Raw genomic sequence first — 15,866 nt, forward strand, 5'->3', positions numbered from 1 at the left:
AGAATCCAGCTGTTCTTGTGCTCAGTCTTTTCCCCCAGTAACTTGGGGGCTTGGGCTGCCCTTCCTGACCATCACACTGGGGTTAACCCTCACTAACTCTACATGACCTATTCTCAAAGGAGATGGAACCATGTCTGCACATTTTCATGGTAAATCAGCATCTTTTTCTGGTGCAAAAAGTATTGTTGCACAGGCACAGGTTGCCCAGAGAAGCTGTGGCTGCCCCATCCCTGGAAGTGTTCAAGGCCAGGTTGGATGGAGCTCTGAGTAATCTGGTCTAGTTAAGGTGTCCCTTCCCATGGCAGGGGGTTGGAATGAGATGAGCTTTGAGACCCCTTCCAACCCAAACCAGCCTGTGATTATATGATTCTATTTGTACTTGTCTCTCAAATGTCACTCCAAGGGAGACCCACCCAGCTGTGCCTCAGATATCACTCGTACAGGTTTCTTTGCCAGGCATGAAGGGTGTAGATCTTGTGTCTTCATGGGAGAACAGAGTCTTATCAATAATGCAAAGTCCAGAACAGGTTACCAGGTGGCTGTACCTGCAGTGAAGGACTCTCAGCACTGGCAGGTCCCTGTGTGTGCATGGCCACAGGGCCTTTGGCTGTGCCTGAGCAGCACAGCACACATCTTGTTGTGTTTCTTTGTTGTCTTTGCTGCTTGAGCAAGAGCTTTGGGCTGGGCTTAATGATTGGTTCCTCAATGAAACAACGCAGGAGGAAAAGGACATCTCCCCCTATTTCAGCAGTGAGTTTTTTACTTCACTTACTGGGTTGCTCCCTTGAAATCTGCACCACTGAGTGGGTGAAAAAAAGTCTGTGCTCACAACAACCTATGCACAGCATTTGCTTTGCATGGGCAGATTTTTTTTAAGATTACAGAATCAGATTTGTCCCCTGAGTCCACCTTAGAGAAACAACAGGGAAACTGGGCTGAGGTGAGAGACATCTTTGCAGAGCAGTCCAGCATTTGGCTCACCTTGTTGTTTTGTACTCCTGGAACAATTGGCACAATTAGACATGCAGAACTATTTGAACAGCAATACCTACTCACAATGGAGTAATTAAGACAATTACTGTATGTTTTATGTAACAGGACAAATGGATCTCACTCTTAAAGTCTTTGAAAATCTCCTATAAAAGCTCTAATAATGCATTAATATATTAATCCTTCTAATCCTGTCAAACTACCCAAGTGTTTCTGTGAAGGGGCTGACAGGAGATCTCAATACTAAGAGGAACAGCAGCAACTTGCTAGAGTTGCTTTTTTAACCATTTGTCTGTCAGGTGCTGCAAATCACATGGACTTAGTGGGTGAAGGGTGGGATCACACAGAATGGTTGGGGTTGGAAGGGATCTGTGGACATCATTTAGTCCAACCAGAGCAGGACTGCACAGGATTGAATCCAGGCAGGTTTTGAATAGCTCACAGAAGGAGACTCCACAAGGGATAAGGGAGAGGAGAAGTTTTGGGATGACTCTCTTGACCTCAGACTTGGAAAAGATTCTCTGACTTGTCCACACCACCATTCCTATTGAATCCAGTGAAAAACCAGCAGTTTCTCTTGAGCCACACATCTGAAAGGAAAGGACTGTGGCCAGGAGTAAACTAGAGGGGTTTGGGGGTACAGGACTCCCCCAGCCAGTCCCTGCAGCCTGGACCACCTGCCACATCTGCAGTCCAGACACTTTGGAGACCTGAACTGAGGCTCATCTGAGCCTCAGCTGAGGCTCCCATCTCTGGGAGATGGGCCAAATATCCAGAAGTGAAAATAAAAGCAGATGTAAATTGAAAAATATTTTGTAAAAATCAAGGTACAGGTAAGCACAGCTGCAGTATCACAGAGAAGGGAGGAGAGAAATAAAAGAAAACTGTGTTTCTATTTACCTGTGCTTAGATCAGATCCAAGAGGCTTCCCTGACTCTCCATTATCCAGCTGCCAAGCCATTTGCAATACCTACTTAATCAGGTGCCTATGTCTCCTGCTCTTAGGCAAAGCCCATATTCTTAGATTATCACCAGGGGAGAAGATGCTGATTTGGATATACAAGTTTTTAGGTGTTTCTTTTTTTCTTTTTCTTTTTTTTTTTTTTTCAAATCTTGCCTGATTCTCTGTTCCAACTGCAGTCTCTCCCCACATGGATATCTTTGATTCCCAAAATAATTTCAAATTAGTTTTAACCCTCCACCTACCAGATGCCTGGTGCCTCAAAGCTTTAGTAACTCCTTGACAAGTTGTTAACCTATTGTAAGGTAACAAAGTCTTTTCTGCCTGGCATGGCAGTGCTGAAATCTCAGTGTGAAGCCTTTTTCACAGAGCCAGTCTTGCATTTCACAGCAACTGAAAATTGACAATCACATTTATACAATAATATACATCTCACTGATACAAGTAGCTCATTAATAGCTCTTAATTGAGACTAGACTCAATAGCTAAGCATCCACTTGGAGGAGATAATGGGTGTGAGGTGAGTGACCCCTGCTCAGTCTTTGAGGGATTTCAGAGTACCTGGATTTTCAGAACAGCCTGGGGAAATTAGACACAAAATAGCTGTCATATTTCACTGAGAATGGGATACCTGGTATGGCTTAGAAAAACAAAATTCTCAGTTTTATATTTTCTATATTTTAGGTCTTGATCTGGAAGCCAAGGCTAATGCTTCTTTTCCTAATTTAGAGGTTCATGAATCCCTTAATGTCTGGGAACTATGTGGATCCTGGTTTATTTGGGGCTAGTTAAGTAAAGTGCTGCCTGAAAACCTGGAACATGTGCAAGCAAAGACTGTGCCTTCTGTATTATCCTGAAAGTACAGGGCAAAAGAAAAGCTTTGGAAGTCAGGCCTTCTGTACAGCAGAGCCTGTGGTTAAACAGGGCCCCCTTATTTCAGGAGACACTTTTGTGGGAAATGCTGCCCTGATCCTCACCTGGACTATTTATGCTGATTTGCAACAGGTGTACCTGTCTTTCTATGCCTAAATATTTTAGAGACTTGCATGAGGCACTCAGAGAATGAGGTGGAGGGGAGAGGTTGTGCCCTTTATCCTGGGGAAATTTTTGAGGGGAAGGTTTCCCAACAAAACACTGAAATTTATGGCAAGGGAGGGTGGGAAACTGCTTCTAGACAAATGTAAAGGAGGGTGAGAGTGCAGAGCTGGGAGTGCAGACCCTGCCCATGGGAGAGGAGCCTGGAAAATCAGTGAGGGCAAGTGGTGCTTATGATCCCGGAATAAATTAGGAGTGAGTTGACTGGTTGGAAGATGGAGGCATCAGGGCTACATCTCTTTGAGCAAGTCAGGCAAGGAGGCTGCCACAGCAGGCTGGTGTTGGGCAAGGGAAGGGAAGAGGACTCAGCAGCCTGATGTTCCCAGCACAGCGATCATCTCCAACAGGAGAGCAGCAGCACCCCTGCAACTGAGAGCCACCTATCCACCCACAAACTTTTAATTAAGGTAAAAAGTCTCTTATCTAAATGGAGCCATTTGGCAGTGCAGTCCCAGCACGGGTCTCTGAACAGCAGGAGATGTGCAATCCAGGTGATGAGTCAGCCAGGACACCAGAGGGGTTGGGAAGTTGGGGTTGATGATTCAGTGCGAACAAATCTCTCCCTGGCAGGAGTAGGTTGTAACACCCAGACCAACCTTTGGCATGCACCAAAAATATGTTTTTGCAGCTTCCTTTAAGTGCACTCTGTGGGAGGGCTGCTGACCTCAGCTCCTCATTCTGGTGGCCGAATATGTTTACAAAAATTAAGGTTATCGATTGCAGCGATTTTTCTCAATCAGCCTATTAATGCTCGTTTTATGTAACAGGACAAATAGATCACAGTGTAAAGTCTTTGAAAATCCCCTGTGAAAGCTGTAATAATGCTTTAATGTATTAATCCCCTTAATCCTGTCAGACTCCCAAAGAATTTCTGTAAAGGCTGACAGGAAATCTCAATACTAACGGCAGAACCAGCAGCAGACACTTTTCAATAGGTGGGTTTTAACTATTTGTCAGTCTTCTCATTTTAAAATGCTCCTGAGCTGAGGATGAAGAGAACTGCAGTTTGTGAAGCACAGGGAAAGATTTTAAGCTGTTTTGTGGGTTGGATTGTCCTTTAATTTACATCATGTTAAATCAAAACTGCTGCTGGCCGTCCACAGGAGGCTGAGAATCAGCATTTTGCATCCTCTTTTTCTACATCTGCCCCCTTTTTGCTGTGCCTCGCATGCCTGCACTTTGTCATCTCTCTCTGGTCCTCGCCAAGCCCCGGTGTACTCACGTGGGATGGTGATGAACACCTTTGTCTCCCGGGCTCTGATTGCATTCCATGCCCCTGTGGGTTTTCCATGCTCTGCAAGCAGGCTGGGAATGCTGGTTCTGGGGGTTACGGGGCAGAAATGCTCTGCCAGAACGCCCAGCTCTCTCTTTGCTCGAGTGCTTGAGCGGAGAGAATACCTTTGAAAGGAGAAAAATCAGATAGTGCCATGTTAGCAACATAATGGCAGTGCTTCTTTGAAAGGTGGCACCTCCACTTTGAGGCATGTTCTCAGCAGTCTGTAATTTAGATGGAGCTGAAGCGTTCAGTCTGTAGGACTTTGTTTTTCTTCCTTCACCTTTCCTTCCACTCCTAAAGAAAATGACATTCTATGTAAAACGTAATAAGCAATAATGAATCCTTTAAAGTGCAACATTATCTTTTCAGCACACATTTCCCCTGCACCTCTCCTAATTATTTGATTAAATATGTGCCTTAGTAGGTGTAGTGTTTGCTGGAGTGATCGGGATGAATTCATTTTCCTTGTAGTGAACAGAAGATTGTGTGTTTGGGGATCCTGCCTTTGTGATAGAGGAGGCAAAAACAATGACAACTCTGCAGTATCAGTGCAGACCACGTATTAACTGCAACTATGCCTTTGATTCCATTTACAGCAGTGCAAATGGATAATAATTTCAGTAAATCAGCAGACTTGTTTTGAACATAAAATCAGAGATTGTGTATTCCTCCCTGCCATCTCTGGCACGGCTGGTGCCTCAGCATCTCCCTGGCCAGCTGGTTTAAAAACTGATTTTTTTCCATTCAAGGTAAAACCAGTGGAAAATGAAGTCCTCTCTCAGTATTTGTGGAAACATAATATCATAACATCATAGAATGGATTGGTTGGAAGAGACCTTTAAAAGTCATCTCATTCCAACCTGTTGCCATAGGCAGGGACAACTTTCATAGACCAGGTTGCTCCCAGCCCCATCCAACCTGGCCTTGAACACTTCCAGGGATGGGGCAACCTCTTTAGGCAACATGTGCCAGTGTTTCACCACCTCACTGTAATACTTATATACCTCATTTTCTTCCTTATATCAAATCTAAATAGACTCTCTTTTAGTTTCAAATCATTACCCCTTGGACTAACACAACAGGCTTTACTAAAAAGTTGGTCTCCATCTTTCTTGCAGCCCCCTTAAGCACTGGGAGGTGCTGCAAGGTCTCCCCTGAGCCTTCTCTCCTCCAACCTGAACAGCCTCAACTCTCATTCACTGAGGAAAAAGCTCTTCTCCCTGACTGCAGCTTTCCTGATGCAGAGAGAAAAAGTGGGCAAACTGTGCTCATAAATGGGAATGCAGTGCTCCATGATCCTTGATCAGTGTTCTGCTGCTCTCCTTCCATGTGTCTGTATCACCTGTGGTCTGGGCTCCCCACGTGGACACAGAACTCTTGGTACATCAATTGGGATCTCCAGTGATGAACAATGGAAAACCTCCAACAAATGGGATCACAGTGCACTGGGGGATGTCACCCATCCACTGAGCATTCCCCACGTGGGAGAATGGAAACACAATGAAGGCAGAGCAGAGATGCCTGTGAAGTACTGTAGCACCATTTATTAATCTCTGGTTTGGTGTACATGATGAGCAGAACTCTGCAGCTTAGAGGTTTTCATGTAAAGATCAATGTTTTTTCCCTGGGTAGGCAGAATAATTATTTCCTGACAAGCTTAAACTCTGAGTCACCACCAAAAGACAAAGCTGCCACCCTGGGAGGTGCCTCCCAGGGCAGCATCTCCAGCTCCAGCTCTGGCTGCTCCAGGCAGAGCTTTGGCATGTCCCCACTCTCCCCAGCAGACAGAATGGCTCAGCCTGACTCATGCATTTTCCACTTTATCCTGTGCATTGATAGTTTATTTGAGCTCCTTTTGGAAGAATAGCATTCAACATTTTCTTGCTTAATGCCTTGGCAACAGCATTTTTATTTTTTTTTTTTTTACTAGTACAAGATGCTGTGCCAAGAAAAATCTAATGCTCATCCAGAAAGGATTAACTAGGTATCATAGCAATATCCATCCGTTTGCCCACAGAAGAATGGAAATAGTTTCCCTTTGTGTAAGACATTTTAGAGAGTATTTCACCTTAACTTTTATGTTGAGACTGTTTGTAGTCCAGAGATAAGTCTTTGCAAGAAAATCGATAATAATTCATGCATGCACAACTTGCATCAGCTTCCACAGGACATTAGGTTTTGTATTAACATAAGTGAAAATTGGAAAGTTCCTTTTTCAATAGAGTAGAGATAACTACTGTTAAGTGCTTTTTCACACCTGTGTGTGAGTCCCACAGTAAGAGATAGACTACAAAATATGGCTTTGTAGGTACCTTGTTTCACACAAGCTTTGCATTGCAAGTGTTTTCAAAAGATGGGATCAGAAATTCCTGGCACATTAGACTGGCTTCATTAGGGACACCCGGAGATGTGGCTTCACCTAGAGAATTGTAAATGACCAATTTGTCATTACTGCACCTGTTGATCAAATAAGGATGAGAAAATCAGGGAATTCATAGGTCTGAGGCTGAAAGGGAAGGAATGTCTCTTTGGTACCATAAAATGTCTCTCTAATCAGTCAGGGAATGTCAACAGAACATAGAACCTCATGATTTCAAGGCAGAATAAATATAATATAAAACACAGGCAGTGCTGGACAGATCCCCCCAATTGTTTTACACGGAACCTCTATTGATGCCTGTGTTCACTCTGCTACCAAAGAATGAAATAAATTATACTTGTGGTTAAAAGGATAAAAGATAAAATATGAAGTCTTTCACTGTTTTGTGATGGGTTTAAGATCTGGGGTGGATTTGCAATGAGCTGTGACAGGTCAGTTCTGTAGCTCAGGTTTATTATGCTGAAAATCTGCACTGCGAGGCATATTCCAACATGAAAGAAAAGCACTGCTACAGCCAGGATTGAAACCAAAGGAAAACAAACCTTCTATCAGTAAATGTTCATGCTTTCCTACCATAAGATAGAAAAATAAATAGAGCAATCCATCAAGATTCCCTTTAAGGGACAGAGGCAAGTGTAGCTGCTGGTCCCTGCTTTGTGCTCCTGCGCTCAGAGGACTGCAGAGAAGTGACAGTCCCCTGGTCACACTCAGGGTTCAACACAAGCCTGTCCTACCTGTCATGCTGGGTGAGATGATGGGGTTTGCATCATGTCAGTCCTTAGCAGAGCTTGAGCTGGTGCTCAGAGCTCACATTCAGCTGGGAAATGCTCACAGTGCTGGGAGATGAAGGGACACATTCCCTGGCCGTGCCAAGGGCTGCGTGCAGACACCTCGTGATGCTCGTGGGTGTGTGAGCACTGGCACTGACCACCTTCTGAGCTGAATATCCACCACACTGCATCACATCAGTGGGTCTCAGACCTGCTCATCTCCTCCCTTCCACTCCTGCCCGAATCTGTTAATTATTGGTAAAGCTGTGGGAAACCCGTTGGGATTTCTGTTTGGAAAAGCAGTTGATGGCTGGTTGAATGTGAGTCAATCTTACTGGCCTGTGCTTCTCTCACAGATGTGAGAACATGACTGTTTAATTCCTTTGGAGAGGGTTTTATTCTACTGCTGGGCAGGTATTGGATGAGGTTTATCTATTTTATCAACTAATGAAAAAAACAGAACACTCTGGAATCTGTTGTTGACCCAACTGGCACAAGTTATTGCTCTCTGAGCTCTTCTTATTGATGGAAAATCTAAGTCAGAAAAGCTGTTCTCTTGCTTGGCATGAGCTGACTCATTTGTCATTGTTCTCAGCAGGGACACCAGTGACTGACCTGGCTGTCAGGGCTGTTCTCTGCCCAGCAGCCTCTCCAGACTGGGGCTGGGGGACATGTGGGGGAAACCCCTGGGTAATATTGCCCCTGGTGTTCAGCTGGTTGCCAGGCTGTGACTCTACACCTCTTGTTTGCACCTGGGGACATGTTGGAAATGCCTGATTTGAGGTATCTACAACTCTGAAATGTAGGTTCTTGATGGAAATACCCCAAACCCTCCATGAAGAAAACATAATCCATACCCTTTGTTCCTTTTGAGAATCCTGGCTATGGATTTTCACTCTGTTGTAGATTCACAAGCCCCACAGCTATTCAACTGAAAATGAAAGAAAACTCATGAAATCATATGATCCTCCAATGGAAAAATATTTATGTTATAGAGATGATCAGTTCTGTGGTATATTTACACTATTTTATAGAAACATGCATGTGGGGATATATATTTACTCCAGTAATTATATGCTTCATGGAGCTCTGAGAAGTAAAAAGCATGCCAAGAAAAATTTAAATAAATATTAAGGCCTTGACATAACTCGTGTTGCAGTGATGTGGTTTTCTAAGTGCAAAAATTTTCCCAGCTCTATGGTATGTCATGAAGGAATAATGAATGCAAATGCTGTTGATGATAGTCATTAAAATTCTGCAAATGAAAAATGACTCACCCTTCAGTTAATTCTAACCCATTGCAGAGAGAACCTGTGAATGCCTTTGTCAGTGACACTGTTAGCTTTGGAAAATGAGAGGAAGGTTCTTGAGCAGCTTTCCTGTTCCTGGGAAGCTTTGTCCTTGTGTGGTAGCAGGTTTTCTGACTGCAGGAATGATGGAAGCCTTTTAACCACCTTCGACGTGTGAAATGGCTCCAAAAATAACGTCTGTGTGTGACAGAGGGGTCGGGGCATGGTAAAGAAGGGTCACTCATGGTGCTGATCATTATGATTCAGAAAGAAGCATCACCTGTGTTCGTGAGGGAATTTGGGGCTCCATTGTGCGACTTCTAAATAAAATGTCTCTGGAGAGCCTGGAATATAAATAGGAAATACTGACAAAATACGAGGACTATTTTAGGGACAGAGGATTGGAAAAGTGAAGGGTTATTGTTAATCTTGAGCACACTGGAGCCCTGCTCGCAGACCTGGACCTTGCTGGAGTGGATGCTCCACCAGCAGTGGATCCCTGTCAGCCATGAGTGCCATGGGGAGTACCCAGGGTGCGTGGGAGATGAAAAAAGGACATTTAGGATGCACTGCCCTTGGAGCAAAGTGTCCTCACTGTTGTAGGATATTTCTTCTTGACTGTGGTGGTACAAAGAGACCAGAAACTGGAGGCCAAGTTGGCTGAAAGCAGCAGTAGGAATAATTTGTCTTTGACAGAGCTAAAGTCCTTCATTTTCATTTAATTGGATAACGTGAGCTACAACCTTGCGATTTCCTAATTTGTTGCACTGGAATATGATTAGAAGATGTTTTGAGACTCAGTGATGAGGAATTTTAATAAGGCATTTCTGAGGTGGGGCTGTTCTGACACCAAGGATTTTGTTACAGTATTTTAAGCTTATTGTGACTCTAATGATGTTACAAATGTGGAAGTGAGATAAATATAAATGAATTGCTATTGAACCAACCCAACGAGAAACTTTTAAAGTGTTGTGGGACATATGTAAATGAATATGTAAATTAAATGGTTTGGGTTATAAAAGGACATGTCTGAGGAATGGCTCTTTGGAGGTTCTTTGAATCAGCATCAAGGATGCTGATCATTTGGAGCTTTTACATATGTTAATCATCTTGTTCTTCCAGGCCAAAAAGGCTATGAATATAAAAGTGCTAACAGCCTATTACCAAGTTGTTTGCTAGAGTCCTCATAATAGAAACATTAGCTGTATAGTTTAATTTCTACTTAAATAAACTGGCAGCTTTCTGTAATAACTGAGTGTGATTGGTTGGAATCAGATTTATCTAAAATAACCAGTGTAATTAGGCCTTATCTTGTCTTATCTCAGTTTAGTCTGACAGTCCACAAGAGGTTTGAAATGGAAACAAGTTGTTTTAGGGGGTGATAGATAGGAAGTAGCTAAGGGATGGTGACAGAGGGAAGTGTGAAGGGGTCAGGGTGGTGGGTAGAGAAAATGACGTTTGCAAGAGCATTTTGAATCAACAGGAATTGCCTGATTTACAGCTTTCCAAGCAAAAAGAAAAGTGTCAATCAGGATACAAGATGTTGAGTGGGCTTGCTTGGGTTGGCTAAGTATAGAACAAAAATCTGGAAGGTTTTTTTACTGATAGGTGACAATCTCGAAACTCTCAGACTTTTCCGTAGGGAAAAGACCATTTCTTGTCATTCTTGGTGCAAGACTCCAAAAAAAAAAAAAAATAAAGCCCTGTGCTGACTCTGCAGCTCAGTCTCCCTGCACAGCATCTCTCCTCACAGCTGCTGGGATGGTGCTGAACTCTTGCTGCAGTTGGTTGGTGAAGGTGGGTGCCAACCTGTTTCTTCGTGGATCCCGAATCCCATTTGTCTTTGGGAGCTTCCAGCTGCTGAGGAATCCATTCAGTGCAGGTAGCTCAGGGTGCAGCTGCAGCACAAGCTGCAGGCTGAGCTCTGGGCTGGGACCCTGTGGCAAGAGACCACGACCTACAGACCTTTGGCACAACAAAGGGCTTGGGGACCTGTGGCCCAGCCTGGTGACCTGACACTGAGAGACAAGGCAGGAGCCCTGACCCCAGATTACCAGGCACTTAAGACTGTGAGGGTATAAAAACCCAGGTGCCCCTTTATTTGGGGTCCCTCCCTGGAAGCACCAGCTCAAGCTGTTGTTGCACCATGATTAAACTATTTTAAGGATCAGAAGTCTGAGACTGTGCCATGGGAAACCTGCATGTCTCTGTGCATGACTGTGGCCTCCACACACCAGGAGGGCTGTGTTTTATCTGGCACTCAGTGTGGTGATGCTGCCTGGCCACTGCAACCACCATGGCCAGTGCTTGTGGTGTCCCAGAGTGCCACACATGCTGCTGTGTGGGGAGGGTTTTGTGGCCCTGGAGCACATTTCTGGGCCCCTTTGGTCACAGATGCCTGTGACTGCAGGACAGGCTATTTAGCAAAGCCTACCTGGATCTCTGATGTTTCCTTACACCAGCTCCCAATGGAATACTCCTCTCCCTGACTATCTTTAGGTCTCCAACTCCTTGCTTACAGCAAGCAAAGCCCAGCAGGAGCAATGCTCCAGGACTGCAGGGAATACAGACTTGCTTTTTGCAGTTGTAGTTCCTAAGGGTGAGTGAGTTTTTATTCTTATTGCTTGTTTATTTTTGCACCCTGCTGTGTAGCATTGCTCTTAGATCAGTTGGTCATGAGTGGTGGAAAGAGAAACTCAAGTTTTTCCCACTTGGAAACCACTGAAGCAAGGAGTGATGTTACCAGCATTTCCATACAAAATATTTTTTATGTCTTTTGAGGAACACTGTTCCCCCGAGCTTGACATTTTGAAATAATAACATCTAATCTAATTTCTGATGTATTTAACTGAAATCTAATTTCCATTTGTGTGTCCTGTAAAGAACAACTGGCTCTGGGGACCCCTGATAAAGCTGTGGGAGGGACCCCCTGCTTCCATATGCAAGGAACTAATCCATCTGCTGCCACGAGTTCACACTAATATCTGTGGTGATTGCAGCTCACGTATAATGAAGACAAATCCTGTTCTGCCTAAAGATCAATAATTTAAGGGGGGAAAGGGGGAGCCAGGAATGGGGGACAGAGGCTGCAGGAGCCCCTGCCAGGGAAATGCTTTTTGAAAACAAGGAGCTTTGAAAACAGAGCTGTAGGACAATTACTGAGAATTACTGAATGTCCTGTGGGTATGGAGAAGACCCTGTGAATGCAAAATATCCTCTCCCACCCCTTCCAAAATCCAATTCCTTTTAGGAGCTCCTAGGAGAGGTATTTAGAGCCTATTAGGATGGCAGGAAGCCAGCTGTTAATCAGCATGCTAATCCTGGGGTGACATCATAGGGACCAGTGGTGCTACCTGCATATGTTAAAGGCGGGAGAGCTGAGCTGGCAACCTTGCTCTGATTTCCTCAGCTTGCAGCATCACGAAGCTCTGGCATTTTCCAGGGACTGGGAAGCATCCAGGGAGGATGGAACAAGCCTGGGACGTGCATGTAGAGGTTTTGTGGTTCATTTGTAGCAGCAGGCTGCTCAGGGAAGTGGTATAATCACCACTCCTGAAGTGTTCAGAAACCATGTGGATGTGGTGCTTAGGGACATGGTTTAGTGGTGGACCTGACATGGTTGGACTTGGTGATCTTGGAGGTCTTTTCCAACCTAAACAACTCTCTGACTCTGTGATGAGATGGGAAAAGTGATGTGTTTGCTCACTCTTAGTACAGGCAATAGGATGAGGACAGTGGTGAGCAGGTCCCTGAGACAGCCTGGTTGCTCTTTTGGAGATGTTGGTGTGCTGTGCCAGTCAAGTGATGCATCAGACAAGACATGGGCACCTGGGGGGGCACTGCCACATCTCCTGCCTCCTGCCAGGGCTCCCACGGGCTCCTCTCTGCCCAGGCACCACCCCACTCATTACACTTGCTGTCAGTCTTAATATTTTACCATACATGTCTCGTATTTTAAAATATTTATTGGACATGGGCTTAGGCTGCTGTCACAACATCTTGAATCAGATCAGAGAATTAATGTTAACAGGCATGACAAGACAAAGATCAGCCTGTTTGTAGTTATTTCTCCTCTTCTTTAGAGTGTGAAAGGGTTAAAAAGCTGTCTGAGAACTTTTGCTGAGACAAGAGAACTATGGATATATTGATTTCAGCTCGACCACCCTTTTTTTTTGGAGCACCATGAGCTTTGTTTTTCGCTTGCCCTGCAAAAGTGATTATTCAACATAAGTACAGGCAGTTTTCAGTGTTTACAAGTTAGCTGATATAGCAAGTCTCCCTGTCATATGCTCCTGGAATATAGGGTAGGGTCGATGTTGCCAACCTTGAGCATTCAGGAATCATGAGTGAAATGCTTCTAGAAAGCACAAGATTGGCTCCAAAATTGCAAGATTTTTCTTAGTGAATAAAGGAAAAGGTCCAGAAGTTTGGTGATGTATTTTTCAGAGCCTGGAATGGGTCACAGGGTCTCAATTTTAATTTTTTTTCTCCTCAGTGAAAAGGTAGGGATACTTGCATTGTCTTCCTACGTTTTCTGAGCCTTCTCACGTGGCTCTGGAAGCTGGAGTTTGAAGATTAAAAACTGCCAAACAGTGTGAAACAACAGCAATGGGAGCTGATGTCATTGTGTCAACTCAGCTGCATCTTGATTCTCTTTGGGTATCAGAAGTAAAGGGGTAGGAAAGTTCTGCTGCCTCCTCGGGAATATTTTAGTGTGAACTAAAACATTCTGAGCAGTCAATTGAAAATACAAAGAAATATAGAGCATTTGTGTTGTTTATACCCCCCCTACTACTTCACCCTTAAAACTGAAGGCAGAGTGAAATGCTGTGTGTCTGTGTAAGAGAGGGATGACAAGGCTCTAAGACAGGCTGCCAGGAAACAACCATCACCCCTGGCAGGGCTGGGGCAGGAGAGAGGCTTGAAAGCTGGACATCCAGCAAACACACTGCTCTGCCTCTCCCTGCCTGTACAAGAGAGGAGCCCAGCACTGCTTCATCCCTGGGGGCTCCAGTGGAAACAAAGGCTTGTCAAGCCATGATAAGGCTTTGCTGGATGAGTTCTTCGCTGTAGCTTCGCAGAGATGCTGTTGGAGGCACCTGGGAGCCTGAACTGTGGGTCTGTGGAGCACACTGATCCCTGAGCAGCCAGCTGGTCCAGGAGGGAGTTCACACCTTGCTGTCTGTCAAGGAGGAAGTGTGATTTCTTTTGGGTGGGTAGTCTGGAAGAAGTGGAAAATAAGCTGTGGAAGTTGCTCACATGGGGGATGTGAGCAAGTCTCCCTTCAGAACACTCCTGGTGTGTTTTCCAGCTAGGAGTAAGCTGAGATCAATTTTATTAGAGGTTAATCCGGGCTAACAAGCTTCATAGCTTGATCTCTTCCATCTCTCTCTTCTTCTGCTGTCACTGTCCTTGGCGGATCATCCTCTGATGGTATCTCCCAGCCCCTCTTGGATCAGTGTTCAGGGTCTGGCAAGGTCACTGATCTCCTCCACAGCACTGAACCTCAGCCACCACCAGCTGAGGAAGTGCCTTCCTTGGAAAAGTTCGGGGCAAGGACACTGAACCAGGGCTCTCCATCACAGCCCAGTCCCCCAGCAGAAGGGCCTGGTGGAGGAGGCAGTGTCTGAGTGGGAAATGGCCTCCTGCCCTTCCTCCTAGCAGAGGGCAGACTGGGCACGTTGCTGAGGATCTCTGGGAAATTATCTTCCCCAGTCCCTGCTGGAACAGTTTGTAGCTGAAAAGAACATGATGTTCCCAGGATGGGCAATCCAGGAGCTTTAGACAGTGCTAAATTCACCTTAATAATAACCCTCAATGAATCAGGTGGGAAATATTTCACAAGCTTAAAACACCAAAGGACCTGCAGGATTCTCTTAAATGGAAGCCCATGAAAGTGAGCTCTGCCAATTTATTTTGTGGGGGACTGGGAAAGAGATAACAGCAATTTTATAACATTGCTAAGCCATGGCTTTGTAGTGGAGGGAAACATTATAACATTCACGAGCAAGGTCCTGCTCATTTTCTTTTTCCCCACTTTAATATTGCAATCTTTTTTATCAGTTGAGGGAAGAACAAGAGGCCAGCATCCCATCTGCTGAATGTTAAGCTGAGTTATGCAAAATGGGAGCTAACTGGAAACCCAATGGACTTGCATGGGATACAGAGACACAGGAAAGGCACATATGCTGCAGCTCCAACTATGTCATTTTACTGCTATATGTAAAACACCATCTGTGGTGCAGAGACCTTTGCTAGGAGGGAGGTGCACATTCAACCAAGAAAATTGTCAACTGAAGTGCTATAAAGTTCTCTGTAAGTGTCTTCATCACTCATCGCTTGAGAAAAGCACCTGATACCATGGAATGCTGCAGCAAGAGCTAATACAGGTGTAGGAAGCCAAAACCAGCAGTGGGGTAAATGGCTGCAGCCTGGCCGCCTTCAGGAGCAGAAGCAGGTCCAAGCCCTGTGGATCTCACAGAGGAAAAGGGGTGTAACTCCCCTGAATTTAGTGGTGCCTCAGTGCAACACCATTCAAAAATGCAGTGAGGGGACCGGACTGTGTTTTCCATATGTTTTAATTTGGGCCATGATCTTTTGCTTATAAGACAAATTTTATCGAAAACAGGAGGCTGGGGGTGATGTACTCATATCCCCCCCAGCAGGGCTGTAATTCACAGGGTTATTTGGAGTTAGTGCCTTAAACTTCACCTTCACATATTTCTCCAGGCAACAGCAACTCGCAGGCATGATGTGTCTCCCACACACAGGGACCAGCAACTCCAGCCACATTCACAGCCTGTTACTGTGGAAGCTTGGCTTGCAAGGAGAAAGGGAAAGAGCTGTGCTTTCCCGAGGTGTGTGATAGCACTCATTGCCAGGAAGGGACCTGATGCCATGTCAGAGAGCTCAGGAGGTGTTTGGGTACAAAATGGACCCCACATACTCAGACCTGGTGCACAAACATGACATCAGCGTTGCTTTTTGCTTCCCTGACTCAAAGAACTCATCACAACCATTTCCTGATGGAGCTAGAGGCACGGAAAAAAAAAGTAATCCATTCCCTTTGGGCTGAAAACCACCAGTTTTTGCTGTGTGTTCAGTG

The sequence above is a fragment of the Manacus vitellinus genome, unplaced genomic scaffold (assembly GCF_001715985.3).
Source record: "Manacus vitellinus isolate BGI_N305 unplaced genomic scaffold, ASM171598v3 scaffold_27_pilon, whole genome shotgun sequence".
In the NCBI taxonomy this organism is placed as follows: Eukaryota; Metazoa; Chordata; class Aves; order Passeriformes; family Pipridae; genus Manacus; species Manacus vitellinus.